Raw genomic sequence first — 17600 nt, forward strand, 5'->3', positions numbered from 1 at the left:
GCAAAATCTCTGCAGGTCCAGATGGGCCCGCTGTACAGATGTGTCCACCCGCAGGTGCAGAGAACCCTCCACGTTCTCCCTCTCCCGTCTCCACTCCTTATGCGAGTTTACTCTCCTATTGCCCTAACTCCTCAGGACTTAAATTAAACACCTAAGGGACCTAGTGTGGGCTGCCACCACCAGGCTTTCTCAGGGAGGCAACTTATATTATCCTTCCAGTCAAAGCAAACAACTAGACAAGTTACCACAGACATAGACACATGCAGAGTTCCAGGAATTTGCAGGAGCGCTGAGAAATCAGTGGAAGTTTCTTTCTCCACCGTATAGGATTAAACATACAATAATCCTTTAATCAAGCACTGCTAGGGAAGCACACCATAAATGCACTTACAAGTGTCCTCAACATGTGTAAGTATGACATCTCGCCATTGATGACAACAACAACACTAGAATTACAACGTCCAAAATATGGAAGGGCTAAATACATTCTTCTCTACTTGATAGCTACGTAGGTAAACACTTCTTCCAGGGCGACACTGATTTCATTATCGTCTCAGGGAATTCAGCACAATCTTCAGGCCCCTTAGATACCCACTCTCCCCCCTCACAAGGACCATTCATCTTCCGAAACCCCGACTCTGCATCACCTCGGCTGCTGTTATTTTCAAAGCATGCTCATCAGGCATGGGTTGATCTAACCTTCCTCTTGATTTCTGATATCGAGGTGCTTCCTTTTTTCGGCCAGAGACACACCTTTCATGTGCAAACATTCCGTCTTGAATTTTAAAATATAGCTAATGGGAGAAAGGCTCTGTTTCGACACCGTGTCTCTTTAATCTCGTCCCACAACATGTTCACCTTTCTACCCACGCTCCTGTTTCCTGCGGTCGCCTCAAAACACAAATTGGTAACGGAAACTTTGATGTCAGCTTTCTTTTAACAGAAGGTCACTGAGCGGGATTTTGCCTGAGTACTTCCCGCTGCTGGTGAAACACCTTTGCATTTGCATTTTATTGTTACGTGGCCTTGAGCACTGTCCCTGCTCGCCAGCCCACAGCGGCCTTTGTCTTTTCCTGGGCCCGGCTCTGTATTCTGTTACTATTAATTTGTAGTCCAGGGATTGCAATTTGGTTCCTTCCTCTTCCCTATTTCTCTGCTGAGATTTGGGGTCCTTGACTGGGATCTGCACACACACAAACCTCGTCTCGCTGAGGAAGTCACCCCAGGCTGTCATGCACATCCTCTGCCTCAGGTCAATTAGCATCCTCTGCCCTGGGAGCGCAGCTCCTGCTTTGTGACATTTGATGGCATCCTGGATGCTAAGAAGGCTAAGCGTGGGTTTCTGTTGCTTCCCTCAGTCTGTGTCTGTCCCCCATGAAGTTAGCAGGAACTGCCTGGCTGGGCTGGTCTGAACCTATTTCCAGCTTGGAAATCTCCTCTCCTGCACCTTCCCCGGCAGCCCTGGAGACTCTTCCATGCTCATAGTTACAACGGCTTCTGTCTGGGCTCCCAGGCCAGAAAGATGGCTGCTTTGTGTGGCGCCGGGTGGCCCTGGACCGGCAGTAGGATGGTCCCTGCCCCGCCTCACAGTCCAGCACACCTCAGGGCACCTCTGCAGCCTCCGGTCTTCTGCCTCTGTAAGGTTAGCTGCACCTGCCTGTGCACAGTAGGTGGCACACCAGGTGGTGTTCAGTCCATTGGCTTTGGAATCAGGGTCGTTCCCTGTTTCAGGGAGCCCCAAAGTGTGTAGCTGGATTGGATGGGTAGATGGCAAACAGACAGGTGATGGAGAGAGTGAGCACAATTCACTTAGAAAATACTTTTATATATTTTTTTTAAGTTTCTGAATTGTTCTGTTACTCTCAAAATGATAGGTGATGATTGCTGGCTACTAAGAAGGCTATTATAACACATTTTTAACTCGGTTGAAACACTATTTTCTGCCCTAAAATACCATGTAGTGAATAGTCAAAATTCTATACTTTATGAGGAAGCACAGATCTTAGTCTAATATTAGATTAACCTCAGCCATATTGGAAGGATAATCAATACTTTACATATTCATTTTCTTCAACTACAAAGCAGCAGTATATTTTTCTATTTCATAGATTCCTATTAAGTGAGAGAGCATATCCAAGTCACAAGATGTTTCTGGAGAGTAGGCTTATTTATTTTATAAATAGACATAAACAGTCCTTATTCTAGTAAATGACATTCAATTCCAGGAAACACAGCACTTTTAAAAATATATAAATATAGGTTTAGTCAATAACTACTAACTTGAGAGGTGTTGAAAAGTATTCTGCAGCTAATGTCTGTATCACAGAACAAGACAAAGCAAGACTTGTGGGATTTGTCAGCCTATATGTGGGATATAATATATACATATATATATATATACACATAATTAAGTGATTAATATAATATGTGTGAGTTTCACATGCCCACTGCGTATCTAGCATCCATAGCAGGACATGTCAAGAATTGAAATATCAATTGGACGTAACAGGTGGAGAGTGAGCCGACCTAGATAGGGGAGAGTCATCTAGTTCTTCTCCTCTGACGCACTGATACTGGATGTAATGGTTTGGGTTATTTGGGGGTAAGAGGTGGGCAGTTGAGCTAGAAATAGAATTAGTAGAAAAGGACTCGAAGGGTGTATACAGTTTGGGGCTGGCATATTGGCATGGCCTTCCTCTCTGACCCGTAAGGACTAAAGCTTTGCTCTTGGTAGCTGTCTATGGCAGGAAGAGAGCAGAGGCGCTGTCCTCCAAGAAAATTATTTTATAAAAGCAAAGAAAAACACAAACATGTACTTTTCAGCCTGCCACAAAAGCAAACATTCACTCTAGGTATTGCAGATTTTATAGCGATTGATTTGAAGAGTGACAATGAGGAAATATTTACACAGGAGGATGATGACTACCCGACAAACCAGTGGCCACGCGCAGACCCAGTGACACACTCGTCTAGACGCGGGGGGAATGGTCGCTCTTGCCAGAAGCCCCAGGCGTCGTAAGGGGGCTTTCCTGATGATAAAATCCAGTATTTCAGCTGGATGCTTTCAAGGGACCCTCTGAATGCCTAAGTCTGGTGTTCTCTCTGCCCTAAGTAGAAGCCACATTGCCACCAGCGTCAGCCACCACGTCCCACACGTAGTCTAGTCGCTGCTCTATCAGCACTGCCTGAAACGACCAAATACATACACCTGCGCTTCCCCAGTAGGGTGCAATGAAGGTGAGAAAAAATTATGTGAAGGTCTCATTCAAAAATCATTTAAATAAAGTCGAATTAAACTTGGTCAGGATGAGCTACCGGAAGTGGAGAAAGCAGAAAATATGAAAATTGAAACTTGGAAAATAATGTAGGCTCTCCTCCAGTTCAGTGGTCTCGACGGCAGTTCATTTTAATAGATATTTCCATGTGTCCTGTCTGCTTCGAGCTCCGATAACACCCTAATTCCCCACAACCCTGAGGCCCAGGAGCCAGCAGAGCTCTCTCGGTTCTTTGCTTCTCCCTGACCCCCACACACTAGGGGGCCAGTGAGGGCGAGACTGAGGTCAGGGGAGCCTGATGAAGCTAATTGCTGCTGAATTTGACAGGCTCTGTGGTGTTCTCAGATTCACCAGCCAACAATCGCTCTCCTGCCCGCCATTCAAGCAGACACGGCCTTGTGTGCCCCGAAATACTCCATTATTAGAGACTTGTGGGATAAAAGAAGCCAGGAACTTTTTTTAACAGGACGGTGGGTGAAGGATTAGTGACAGCTCTCCTTCCGAGGAAACGCTCACTCCGTATCATTTGCTTACACATTTCTCACATGAATGGTTTCGCCAAATGAATAGTTTTTGCATTAATATATTGGGTTTATATTTGCAACCTGCCCTTTAAAAAAATGCATTAACAGCAGGGCTTAAAATGAGTCGAGCTGGAGGCTGCAATATTCCCTCCCTATTTTCTTCTAAGTCCTTTCATCAGAGCAAAGATGAAATGTGGTCAGCCATTAGCAGTCATTTGTGGAAAGTTCAGAGCGTTGAGTGATGGTGGAGGGAAGCAGGTAAAACGGGGTAAACCCCAAAGAGTCACTTTTTTTTTAATCTACAATTCAGTATCAGTGACAATTTCTGCACAATTGGGGGAAAAGGAAAATTAAAATGATTTTGTGGTGATAAGAAAGCACCGCTGCACGAGCCCTGCAGCTGTGTGGCAGCGTCCTTAGGCTGAGTTGAGTTTCACGGATCAAACTCGGGGCTCATTGGCTTGTTTCTTTGTTGGTTTTTATTTAAAGTGCTAAGAAACCTGGAGAGGGCGAGCTGTTCAATTCAGGCGGAAGAAGGAAGATAGTTGTTCCGGGGCCAGCGTGGGATAGAGAGTAGCAAATTCAGGACCTCTTCGCTGGGGACACAGGAACCTTCCCGGGGTGTAGGGTAGGACATGGGGTCGTTGGGGACACGGGTGATGGTCGTGGGCCCCCCAGACAAAATGCTTTCGTCTATATTAGCAAGCGGCACTGCCTGAAGTGCACTCTGCATCGAGAGGTACGATCTGGGTTGGAGCCGGGACTCTGTTCCCTGTGTAATTTTAATCATGTGTTTTTTTGCAAAAGGAGACCATGGCATTCGTCCAAATGCCATTTATTTTGTAGAAAAAGTAACATGTTGCATTGCCAGGCTTTGTGGATTCAGATTTGCTATAGGTGTCTGTGTGTCTGTGTGTCTGCACAGACAGGGATAAACAAGACGGATGATGAGTGTCCCTCTGTGTATGCATGTGTGCATGCATGTATGTATGAATGTGTGTGTTCGTGTGTGTATGTGTGTGCATGTGCGCATGTGCCTGCATGCATGTGCACAAACACGGGTGAGCGCGTTGGAATGATGAGTGTTTCCACATGCTCCCCAACACCTCAAATATAGGGTTTTTTCATTCCAAGGATAATGCAGGAAACAAAAAATAAAATGAGATGAAATGTATGGAGATGTGTGTCAAAGCACCAGACTGAACATTTCCTTAGATTAAATGACATGTGTCCTTGAAGAAGGACAGCAACGTAATAAGAGATTCTGTTAATACTCCATAAATCTCTCTATTAACCTATAAAGTGACTCCCAGTCTGAACAATGAGAAGTGATATGGGTCTATTATTATTTTTAGCAAACATCACCAACATCAGTTCTTCATACACAAAAAATTGAGGGAAGTTAACTGTGACTTAGAACAGGGTGGATCAAGACTAGACTGAATTAGGCCAGTGATTCATAATCATATAGATTGAGAGATTATTGAGGTTTATTTTTGATAACATTATAGTCCCATAATCTGTTTTTCTCACGGCCTGAGAAATTGTCTCCTTTAGATAAAGGAGTGAAAGAAATATAAACCTAAGCTGAAATATAAACCACATGAGTTATATGTTCACATAGGTATACATGCTTTTTACATAGGTGTATATAGTGTGCATGCATATATTTGTATAGCAGGCCATCGGATACTCTTCTCAGAAAATAGACTACATATATCAGTCCTCATATAAAATTTAACTTTATAAATAACTCATTCATTTAATGATTGTGTCTCAAAAGTACATTACTAATTAAAATAATCTGCTTTGAGCACAGATAGTTGTGGGCAGCCTAGCACAAGCACATCACACACTGATCACCTCTCCCCAATGTCTGGCGCTGCCTCTACCGTGCTGACCTCAGAGCTGGCCCTGAGCGTGGCGCCCAGCAGGTGCATGTCCTCAGATCTCAGAACCTGAGCCGGGTCCCCCAGTCCACACGCTCCCGGATGCTCCTCCCTGGCTGGGCCGGCTCCAGCAGCAGCAATGCACCCACACGTACTGTAGCCCTTCCAGGACCCGCCACGCTCACCATGTCCATCAGCAAGCACCTGCTGCCCCCCAAGGCCCTTCACCTCAAGTCCCCCTCATCTCAAGTCAAAATCAGACAAAGTCATCCAGGAGCTCCCCGCCCCTCCACAAGCCATAACACCATGAAGAAAACCAACAGTTTAAAGACTAATTATAATAAAGAAAAAATCAAGATCAACAAGCAACTATAAACCAGAAATACTGTGGAGCGGGGGAGGAAAGGCGTGATTAGCGTCAAAATAAGGGGGTGGAATTGTATGGGGAATATAACCAGAATGAAAATGCATACATTGTGCAAAAATGAAAAACGATGTAAGAGTTATATAAAATAAAATATATTAAACATAAAAAAGCACACCCCGCCCCCTGGGCTCTCTGAGGGGCACAAACCCAAGAGCGGGACTGATACCTTTGAGGAGATGAAATGCAAAATACATTCAAGGAGGCTAAAGTTCAGGCCACTAATTAGATGAGAGTAATTACGGGACTCCAGGAAAAAGAAAAAAAAAAGGCTGTTGGTAAAGCCTGTCTTGAATCAATGTAAAACTCCTTCAAAAATTGAATCCCCGTGGTAACTTTCTAAAATGTCAGATTCGTGAAATGGGCTACAAGCAAGAGCAAAATTCAAAGAGTTTGGAATTTGAGATTTGGGAAAAATACATTTTTCACTGATTCATGCTTTCAGGTGAGAAATATTAGATTTGAGTTTCCGTGGGAATTTTACAAAACTGCTACCCTTGATTCCAGCCCTAAAGCTATGTTCTATGTTTGTCAAGAGTATTCTAACCAGATTGTAAACTCCTTAAAGCTAGGGTTCTTTTATTTCTTCTTCATTATTTAAAATGATGATAATAAATCTCACGTGTTTATTAACATCTCACAGCGATGCGTGGAGAAGGCAGCTCAGAAAGGCCTTTAAAGCTGTTCTGGAAATGGTTTTTCTTAGCAATTTAGAAACCAAACCTAATGGAGTTTACAGAAAATAATTCTAAAACTACAAGAAATCCATGTTACAATATTTAAATACAAGACTAGATATAAAGTGTCTCAGCAAATAAACACTATCTTAGACATTACAAAGTTGCTGCAGTGTTGACCATAGAATGAAAAAGGTATTTTCTCAATCTGAATTACACAAAATAACAAAAACCCTACACATTTTCCCTTTAACAGTGATGACTTTGTAATAATAAATGATGTATCATTATTGATTCATGATCTTAGGCTCTTGCTTTACCCTACCTTATAATCTCTTTGTCAAAGATTTGTTTTCTATTTTGCTTATTACTATATTTCTATTGTTAAACACAATTTCTGAAGCTGCATCCTCTCAATAAATTTTGTTAAAGATCTGTTCAAAATAATTTTTTGTTGCTATTAAACATAGACATTACACAATTTATTTTGAGTAATAGCTACTTCATTACATGAGGCTAGCATATGTGACATTCTGCAAGAGTCTTTAAAATAGAAATTATAAAGGTTTAATTTTCATTGCAATTATGAAAACAAAAATGTATGTAAAGGTGAAAATTATTTAATTGACTTTATAAAGCAAAAACACTAAATCAAATTGAAGCAACTCTGTTTCCTTTGGATCAACTTTTTTTTTTTTTACTCTGCTAAACACTTGTTAGAAGCTCCTATTATTAGTGAAATATTTAAGATGTTTCCTTCCTCATGAAACCACAGAACACTAATTGATTTGAGGGGTGGATTGATAAGATCATTTCCTCCCAATGAGTTGTGTTCATTCTAATTGAGATTGATATTTAAGGTTTATCAATACTGGGCACTGTAATATTTAAGGTAGGTACAGTTTATTGTATATTATTACACCTCCCTGTCTATGCTGTTTTCTTTTAAGCTCTAATCTTGTTTTCTTTTCTTTTAATCTCATCACAATCCCAGAGTCCATCCACGGCTCTATGTGAGTCACTCAGGGCTCCCAATCAGGGCTAAAACCTGGAGGAGCCACCTGGTCTAGGGAAGTGAAACTTCTTTTGACCTCAATTAAAACTCTCATTTTCTCCAAAACCATCCAATTTTCAGGGAAATCATAATAGAACTAAAAGTATGTTATTTTTACATGGATGTGTGATTTCTGACCCCAAAACTAAAGCTTAAGGAAAGCAAAACAAGCTCAAATACAGCCAAAAAGAGACAATTACCAAAAAGAAACTAACTTGTCTGGTCCAAATCTATGTAGTCAGGCTCTTCTAAGATCCAGGGCGGTGGCTTATGCACTCAGCACACGCATCCTCCCTGGCAATGCTCAGATTCACGTGGCAAATGACTGACCAGAATTTCAAAGTTCACAATACAGACCAATTTCTTCTCTCATAGAATGTTCTCCTCCAAGTCAGAGGAATCATTTTTTTCTCTTTTCCTCTAAGACTGGGGGAGAGGAGGTAGTTTAGATAGCCCCAAGGTACAGTATTGTTATTTATGTTTTAGTCAAACTTACTTAAGAATGTCATGGTTAGTGATCATTTAAAACACTGGAGAACATGCTAATTTAACACACTGAAAGCGTTTTGTGGAGAGGTCAGTATGTTTATTTTTAAGAGCAGAGATGGAAATACTCTATTATTTAGCAATTATGAAATCAGTAAACCGATCAATCACAAATATTTCCGCAAATAAAGCAAACTAAAATTGCATTACATTTATCAATATATTTTAATATTCAGAATTATTCTGCAAATTTGCTGAAACTAATAAGTGGGAAAACAGTTGCATATTTGAACAACTGACAAGTGATTTTGATGTTTCTTTGACATTCCTTATACACAAATCGATCTTCACTAGAAAAATATTGAGTTTCCATTATACCTTGGTTTTTTATACATACCTTTTCACATGAAATACCTTGATTGTTTTTATTATTTTATTTTTCAAACACTACTTTTATTACCAAGTATGCAAATTTCACATATTTAAAACTCTTAAAATATGGATGTGAGCAATTCCGCACCATTCACATTTCAATATGCATTGTGTGTTGCAGTCACTACAACCTAAAACTAAAATTAGAAATTACAGGGCCTCCCCTGGTAATGCAGTGGTTGAGCACAGGGCTGTGAAGCTGCCTGCAGCCTCTGCAGCACCAGTTGGATCCCCCGCCACCGGCAACGGTCCCACATGTCGCGCAGACCTCTCCTGCTGCACCTGCTGCTCCCCTCAGCAGTGTATTTCGTCACTCTGCCTGTTCTATTCCCCACTCTGGCTCTGGTGAATTCTCTCACCCTCCCATGCTTCTGACTGTACCCAGTGCTTGTATAAATAAATAAATAAATAAATCTGTAAAAAAATAATAAGATAAAATAAAATTAGAAATTACAGATTATCACTGACAGATGAAATATTCAAGAAGTCGTAAAACTAAGTAAAGGCTCAAAGATATTAATCCCATGTGTACACTGAATGACTGATGAACTTCCCATAAAGGCAAATGACTTCATGTACACAGAGAAAATAAGAATAAAAATCAATTAAGAACATTTAATAGCTTTCAACCATCAGATCAACACAGTGATAATATGTCGTAGTTAGACTATATTGCAAATGACTATTGTTCTCCAGAGAACATAATTAGGAAAAAAGGTATAAATTAACTATCTCTTGAAATTGTGAAAACCTTTTACATACTTTCCAGTGAAACTTGGAAGTTTATGAGGCTTTGATTCTGTATGCGAATGAAGTGTATTTCATAATCCCACAATTTTTATTTTGAGTGACTGGAATATATTATCATAAAGGAAAGCAAAGAACGCAGAAAGCAAATCATAGTGTAAGAATTTCCTTTGAATTGATGTGAGCTTTTTTTTAAAAAAAAATACACAAAATTGCAAGGAGTAGTGGGAAAATATAATGAGAGAAAATTTGAAGACTCAGCTAGGTGGAAATCAAAATATTACTGCTTTACTGATAAACCTTTTTGGAGATGGTGTGTATTTGACTAGATATGCTGCAAATATGTTACCCAGAAATGAGACCTACTTGCTCACCCTTTAGCGAATCAGCTTCGAGCAGTAGAGCTGTGACCCAGATCCATCCTGGTTACTAAGGAAATAGCCGTTCTAGCCCTTGTCACTGGATAAGCCGGTAAATGGACGAAAGAGCAAGCAGAATCCAGATCTCCCTCTACTCAAAAAATCAAAAAATTTAAAATATATCTTAATGCATGTGTATTACACACACACATATAAACTTATCAAAGAAAAAGGTCGGGAAACCTCTTGCATAAAACACTGACAACTTCTTTGTTGTGTTAAAATGTGTTTCTCTTAAAGCTAAGCTGAAGCCAGTGTTTCCAGAAGTTCCATGATGTTTTCCTTTAAGTTTTTCTAAAGTAGTGTGAGAACAGATGATTTTTACAATACTATCAATTTGTCTAAAAATAGGAAATGTTTCTCAGCAGTTGCAGGCTTTTCTATTATTTTCAACTAAAAAATTAATGAGTATAATAAAAGCAAAACTTAAGAATTCTACTCCATGTGGATATTTTGAATGTAGATATTTGCCCACATAAAAAATGATTTTCTCCAATATCTTTGAAACATTAATTTTGGTTCAATATTGTTTTTCTTTGCTCCATGTAAACATATAATATTCATTATGAGGCCGAATGGGAAGAAAAGTGAAAATTTAAGTTCTCTTTGAGTTTGCTGACAGGTGAGTTAATGTTTTCTGTACAAATAAAATTGACGTTATTTGGGAAATGCTTTTAAAATAGATGCGTGAATCTCATTGTATTGTTATTCATAGAAAATATGAAAATAATCAGTTGTTTTTAATATTGCAAAAGACACTCGTGCTCATTGGGAAGGAGCCCAGAGGTGGCTGAAATATGAGGGATGTTGCACAAAGGCCTGAGCACCAATTACTGGGCAAAAGAAACATGAACATTTACTATATATTCTTTGATGTTTTGCAACAGAATCACTCACATACACGTGTACACAAATACACTCATGCACTGACGTGATCGTGTAATATACTCCGTGCATGTTCACGCTGAGAGTGGCTTTGGGGATGTCCACTGGTGTGTGCTGTGAACACTCTAGGTCAGGAAATGGACTGTCCTACCTGTGCCCATGGATACTGGGGTCTCATCCTTCCTTCTTCCCAGGGCCAGCTCTGGTATCCAACACCTGCCTGTTTTCCATCTTACTAACCTATCCAGCTGTGCATGTCCACACATACGCTTTATAAAATATTATATATACATATCAATTACAATATGAGATGTATGTCTCTTTCTCTGTATGTATCTTTCTCTATATCTGTCCTAAGATAGCTGAGTCTATTCTGCACCTACAGATCAGGCCCAGCATCCAGGCTACACTCTAGCTTCTAGCTTCTCCTCTGTCAAAACTTCAAGTCTCTTCTCTGACATTGAGAAAATTGGTTCTAATTATTCACAACATATTTACTTATACATTCAGTCCCAGAAAACAACTGAAGTACTTTCTGAACTGCTAATTGACACCACTGTAAAAAACAAGCCTCTTATCTGAAGTTCTATGTTTGTTTATAGATGTTTTATTCTTTTTTTTTTGTCCATGGCCTGTTTGTGTATAGTCAAAATACTGCATTCCAAATTTAGTAGGATTTTTGTTGTTGTTTAGTTTTCCTTAAGTGTGGCTATGTTAATCATTTGAAATAAAGAATGGTTCATTTTTTTGGTTTGCAGTCTTTGCTGATTTTGTTTTTAAATATGTAAGGCATTTGCATGATTTTAGAAGGGAGAACTATAAGAAAGATTTATATTTTTCTTATTTCTCTTGTTTTTCTCTCTCCCATTGTTCTCATCCCCCTTCCAAGTTCTCTGTGTAAACAATCTCATATTTTCTGCCTAATTTCAGGGCTGAGAAAGAGAAATAACAAAATAACCTGGAAACCCAGTATCTCAGAAAGAAAGAAAGCCCGTAGAATAACGTAAGAATCCATAGTGTGCTGTTGGCATAAACAAACAAATAATCACATTAAACCAGAAAATCTTCTCTTTCATAGAGTATAATTTTAATGAAGTAAAAGAAATGACAGAAGAAAAAAATCACAATTTGCCAGTTAGGAAAATATTAATGTTTGAGTCAATAATTTTAACAGATGAAACTAAAGGGTGAATTGCGTGACAAACAATGTTTAGAGAGCCACAAAACAACCTCAATAAGTAACTTAATCGATTTCACTAGGGAAAAATCATATGTAATCTCTAAGTTAGGTCACAGTATTGCACCAACATTTATTTCCTGATTTGGATGATTGCACTGTAATATCTTCCTGGGAGACAGGTCTAGAACATGGCTGCAACTTTTATACAGATGACTGCGGGAAAAATCGATTCAAATCTCTCTCTCTCTCTCTCATGTACATATAGAGAAAAATGTCATAAAATGTGGATGTGTTAATATTTGAGGGGATCTGGTCAAGGAGACAGACTCTTTTTACGTGTGGAAGTCTATTTATTTGAATGGAAATATTACAAAAATTAGTAAAGTTCTCTTAGGTATTTTATTAGCTAACTGACAGTGTTAAAAATTTGACTGCAGCCCTTTAATAAGTGATAGTTAATTCTTTCTGTTTTCTCTTTATAACGATTAGCAGGGAGAGTTACTGCGCCTGGTTGGGGAGCTGCTAATTGCAGGGAGTGTGGGCACCAAACACAGTTTCGCATGTTTGCTCTTTGGTCTGCTGCAGGGCAAGTGAAAATAACTGACGCTGGGGACATTTCATTGGAGCTACTCGTTGCTCCTCGACAGTTTTCTCTTTAACACTGTTTAGTTGCTGTTGTGTTGTGAGAACATACCCATAAGTTTTGCGATAGGAGAGTGTGTGTGTGTGTGCACGTGGCGTGTCTGTGCGTGTGTGTGTGTGTGCTGACTCAGAGATTATTTAAAAGAAAATAACAAGGGCGAGCTGTGCATTTTCTCTCGATTCCCAGACTACATTGCAGAGTTTGGTGTCCCCCCAGTCTGGAGGGTCTTCAACCCTCCAGACAAACAACTCTATTTCTGAGGTTAAATAAGTAAAATTTTAGAGCCCCTTCTCTCAATACATTGCCTTTTTAACCCTGACTCCTATTATGTAAAGGGAATGACGTGGGCGCTCCAAGCAAATGGAATGTTAACTGGACAGTGTCCCAAAGTATCTGCTACACCATTGAATAAAGAAAGGTGAATACTTATGAGTACTAAACTCTTTTGATTTTATGTAAATATCAATATATGGCAGAAAATCTTTGGGTTTTGTTTGCAACAAAACATTCAGCAGGAAATCCCCCCCGTGAATTTTCATTCTCTGTGTTCAATTTTTTGTGAGTTTGGAGATATTTTCCCTTTAATCTATCGCTACCCTGATCATCTTCCTCCTGGGTTCTACACTTAAAATATTTCAGCAGTAATATTTTAAACTATTTACTGTGCATGCACTTAAATCAACTAATAATTTCATCTTAAAATGAGTTATTTTGGTCTTTCCATTATTCTCTCCTTTTTTTATTAATCAGAGCAATAGCATACATAGCATCTTAGATCATTAAAAATATTCAAATTGTAGACCTCCTAAAAATGCACACTGAAATGGAAATTGTGCTCTTCAAATTAATATGTATGTGCATATAATGAGTTTTAATGAATGTGCAAAGGTCATTTCAATGGATTGTTGATTTGAGTAGTTTTTCTTCCAAGGGATTTGATAAAATTATATTCAAATAGACTGCATTCTTAGAACAATCAAAATACCCTAACAGTGAGTATTATGATATTGAAATACGATTTTCATAGTTTGAGAACAAGTGTTTTACCATAAAGTCACATCTCGGAAATTGTAAGTAATATGAATGATAAGAATTTATATAAATGAACTTGAATTGTGTATGAGTTCAAGGGCATTTTTTTCACTGTGCCAGTGGCAAGCCATGAGTAGGATGACATAGCAAGAAATGTAATAATTCTCTTCTGATGGTAAATAAATAAGTACACTAAATGATTTTAATAGCATGTAATAAAAGTTTATGTGTCTATAAATACTTAGCATAAACCATAAGCTTGATTCTTATAGATCAATGCATTTTTACTTCAATATGACATAATATATGAGAATTGCTATTATGATCTTTTACAAATTTTAGATTTAATAAGATACATTTTTCATGGCTAACAGTTAAATTTCAGCACCGTATGTACTCGCTGACTTCAAATGTGTAACATATTGTCTGCATATAAAAAAAGTTTCATTTCCTGTAGCTTGCATATTTAAGGGAGTGTGACAGCATCTGTGTGACCAGCCACCCTGCACTGATAATGTGAGGGACATCACAGGAAACTAGTACAGCGTCATGAAGCTCTGTCACTTCATCCAGGAAAAGGAAAGGCAGAACCGCTAGTGTCCTAGTTCTGGTTCCCTCTAAGTTCGAATCATATTAAGACATTCTAAGTTGAATATAGTAAAATAAAGCATTGTAACTTGCTGATTTTTATCTTCACTTGCCTTCAACTTAGAACCCAGTTCAGAGCTGGAGACTTACAGGAGGGACACGTCAGGCCACGGGGGCACAGCGCGAGGGGCTCTGGGGTGTCCCCAGCATCATGGGGGCGTCGACCCCACGGGGGCCGCCACACAGCCGGACCCTGTCCCCTGTCCCCTGTCCGTCCTGGCTGGGCCTGCACCTGCTTCACCCCCGGGCCAAGAGGAGAGCGCGCTGCTCCCCGCGCTCCATGGCGCTCCCTGCCCAGAGGAGGGGGGCCCTCCCTCCCCGCCCCGCGGGGGACCCCCAGGTTATCTGTCCCTGCTGTTCCTGCACTGACTGCGCTTCAGCCGTGGAGTCCCCTCAAGGACATCGCAACCCGTTGATCTGATCCACCCTCCTCGCGTGCGTCATCCTGATGGAGTCTCCATCCCCGCGCCAGGCTTCATTGGCTCCTCTTCACCTATTGACTTTTCAGGACCCTCTTCCACGAGGTGTCTGGACTGGAATGCTGCATTCTCCAAAAAATATGTATTTCTTGGATATCTATTTTAAGCAACAAAATAACTCTTCAGCTAAATCCAATAATGCACAAGAAATTACCTTTTCCTAGAATGGTTCTTTCATGTGGAGTCAGAGGCTCACAGCCCGTGAGATTTCTGCCAGATCTTGCCCGAAAGGTCTTTGCAAACTTTCCCCCCCGGGGAGCGGCTCTTCTGCAGGGAGGAAGCCGCCTCCCCATGCAGAAAGGACGCTGAGTCCGTCTCTCCGAGTTTTGAGTTCGAATGCCCTGTGGAGAAATGTAAAGCAAAATTGCTTCTTTTCCCACTTTCATTGACAAAAGCTCATTCTCCTATGGTGACTTGATCATTCCTAAACCACATAAGCTCCTTAGACAGGCCTAATGATTTGATGCATAGATTGCACCAGACCAGGTGTCTTAATCTTGGCACTATTAGCATTTTAGGAGGATAATTAATTGGGGGAGGGGAGTTGTGCTGTGATTATTGGAAGAGATAGTCTCATATTCTCACACCGCGACCTTCTCTGCCACATGTGGATCCTGCCACCCCCCAGTGTCTCCAGACATCCTAACGAGTCCCCAGGAGCAAAACTTCCCTCTTGAGAACCACTGGACAGAGTCAGCAGATGTTAGTAAAGGATTGATGGTCACCGTTCCGTGATAATAGTTTCCAGGACACTTGCTCTGTGCTCAACACTATTGCAGTACGTTTGCACATGTGACCGCACAGAACATGTAACCACGGTCCCCATGCATGCTGGAGGGGACGGGGTGGTGACCATCTCCACCTCACAGGGAGGACATGGAGGTGCTGGGGGAGTGTTTAGCTTAGTCGGGTGTCACCTGACTTCTGTCCCACACCCCACAGAGGCCAGAGAGAGGGGAGACCTGTCAGGGGTAGGGATTGGGAGAGGGAAGGTATTTTCAAGTCTTGAAAGCAATTTAAAATAAGACCAGAAAAAGCATAAAAGGGAAAATGACAATTAAATACGTAGTTTAAAGAATAAGAAGTAAGAGACGGAAGAATCGTCAAGGAGTTTGTGAAAGAAAATTAGGCCAAATCCACAGGAAATACCAGAATTAAAGCTATCACTCCACCTGCCAGATAGCTCTCCACTGCTTAAAATATCTTGGTTGTCTCTATTAAAAACCCATAATTTCTGGCCAATGCCTGTGTTAGGAACGTGGGGTTTATGCGGTCACAGAGGCCAGGCGGTGGCGGGGGACCCGTGATGGGGAGGGGGGGAATTTGCAGGTGCACTGACAATCTGGGGAGCCCGCCTGTTGGCCAAATGCCAGACCAGTGATTTGCTCTATTTTATTAATATCATAAAATATGTTCCCATGAATAGAACTGGAAACAAGCACGAGTGTTTTGGGTTCTACTGCGCGCCCATGATCCCTTCCGCTAAGAATCATCACAGATGTGGGATCTTGAGGCATTTGTGAAAAAGATCTTTTTCTAGGTATTCAATGCGCGTGTCCTTATAATGTCAGTGGATAAAGGGTTTGCTGGCCTTGCAGGAAGCAGTGAGAACAGTGCTTAGCAAGCGTTGTCCACTTTACAAGACCATGGCTGTGCACTCCTGCTGTGTATGTAGGTAACATAGACACACCTGTCACTAGTGTGTGTGTATACACAACTCTATTTGATCTCTGTGGATCTTAATTTTAGATAACAGATGACGAGGAGTTGTGGCATCTTGTTTGTGGGTCTAGCAGAGTTTTAGAATATATTTGTGTTTGGGTCTAAGCTGGTCTAGGAAATTTGCACAAGCCATTGGGTGCTGCTCCCTTTCTGCTTTGTGTGCAGCCTGGGTCAATGAAGACATCTGGTGCTCAGCGCTTGGCAACTGCTGGGTCCACGATGACACATGCAGCCGTTTGCTGGTCTGACTTCACTTTCCATTGAATCATTGTCAGGTAGTGATTAGCGGCCTCGGAGGAACTTGGCAAACACGAAGGGATGTTCCATGCTGGAACCCTCGCCTCTCCCTACACACTGTGTTTTTAATATCAGCAGTAAAGTATATTGGCAGGAAACTCTGTCTCTGTCGCCCTTTTCCTACTGTTCAATAAATAAAAGACTTCAACTGCCAGTGCAGATTATACATTTCAGGAGGTTCAAGTATTTGAATTATATAAAAAAAAAACCCTAATTATAGAGAGCTAAGAATATATAAAATTGCAGGCGACATTTTAGAAATGATTAATCATGTATTTCTCTATTTTCATAAAAAATGAAATATTTTCTCAACTGAAACACCTACGAGAATCAGGCATTTTAAATATTCCTCGTCAGTTAATTGGTTGTTAACAATTTTTACTGAATTCAGACAGTTTTCTACTTTAATGAAATATATCCATGCCAGTTGTGCGCGTTGCCAGCAGAGTAACTGCCCATGCTTTTCCTTCCAGCGCCATGGAGGCGTAATTCACACACAGCGCAGGGCAGGTGAGTGTGCAACGTGAGCGCTTGATCCATGTACGTGCTGCAGAATGAATCCCACATCGAGTTAGTGAACACTCCCATCACCTCAGTAATTACCGTCTGTGTGTCTGTGCTCACACACGTGTGTGTGTGTGCGCGTGCGTGTGTGTTGAGACATCTGAGATCTACTCTCGTGGCAATTCCCCGCAGCACAGCGTTACTCGCTCTCGTGCCCAGGGTCAGTGCCGTCCCCACAACGTTGCTTCTCGTAACTGGAAGGGTGAAGCCCTGGCCTGCCTCT

The sequence above is a fragment of the Talpa occidentalis genome, unplaced genomic scaffold (genome assembly GCF_014898055.3).
Source record: "Talpa occidentalis isolate TD23 unplaced genomic scaffold, MPIMG_talOcc4v2.1 talOcc4.8, whole genome shotgun sequence".
Taxonomy (NCBI): domain Eukaryota; kingdom Metazoa; phylum Chordata; class Mammalia; order Eulipotyphla; family Talpidae; genus Talpa; species Talpa occidentalis.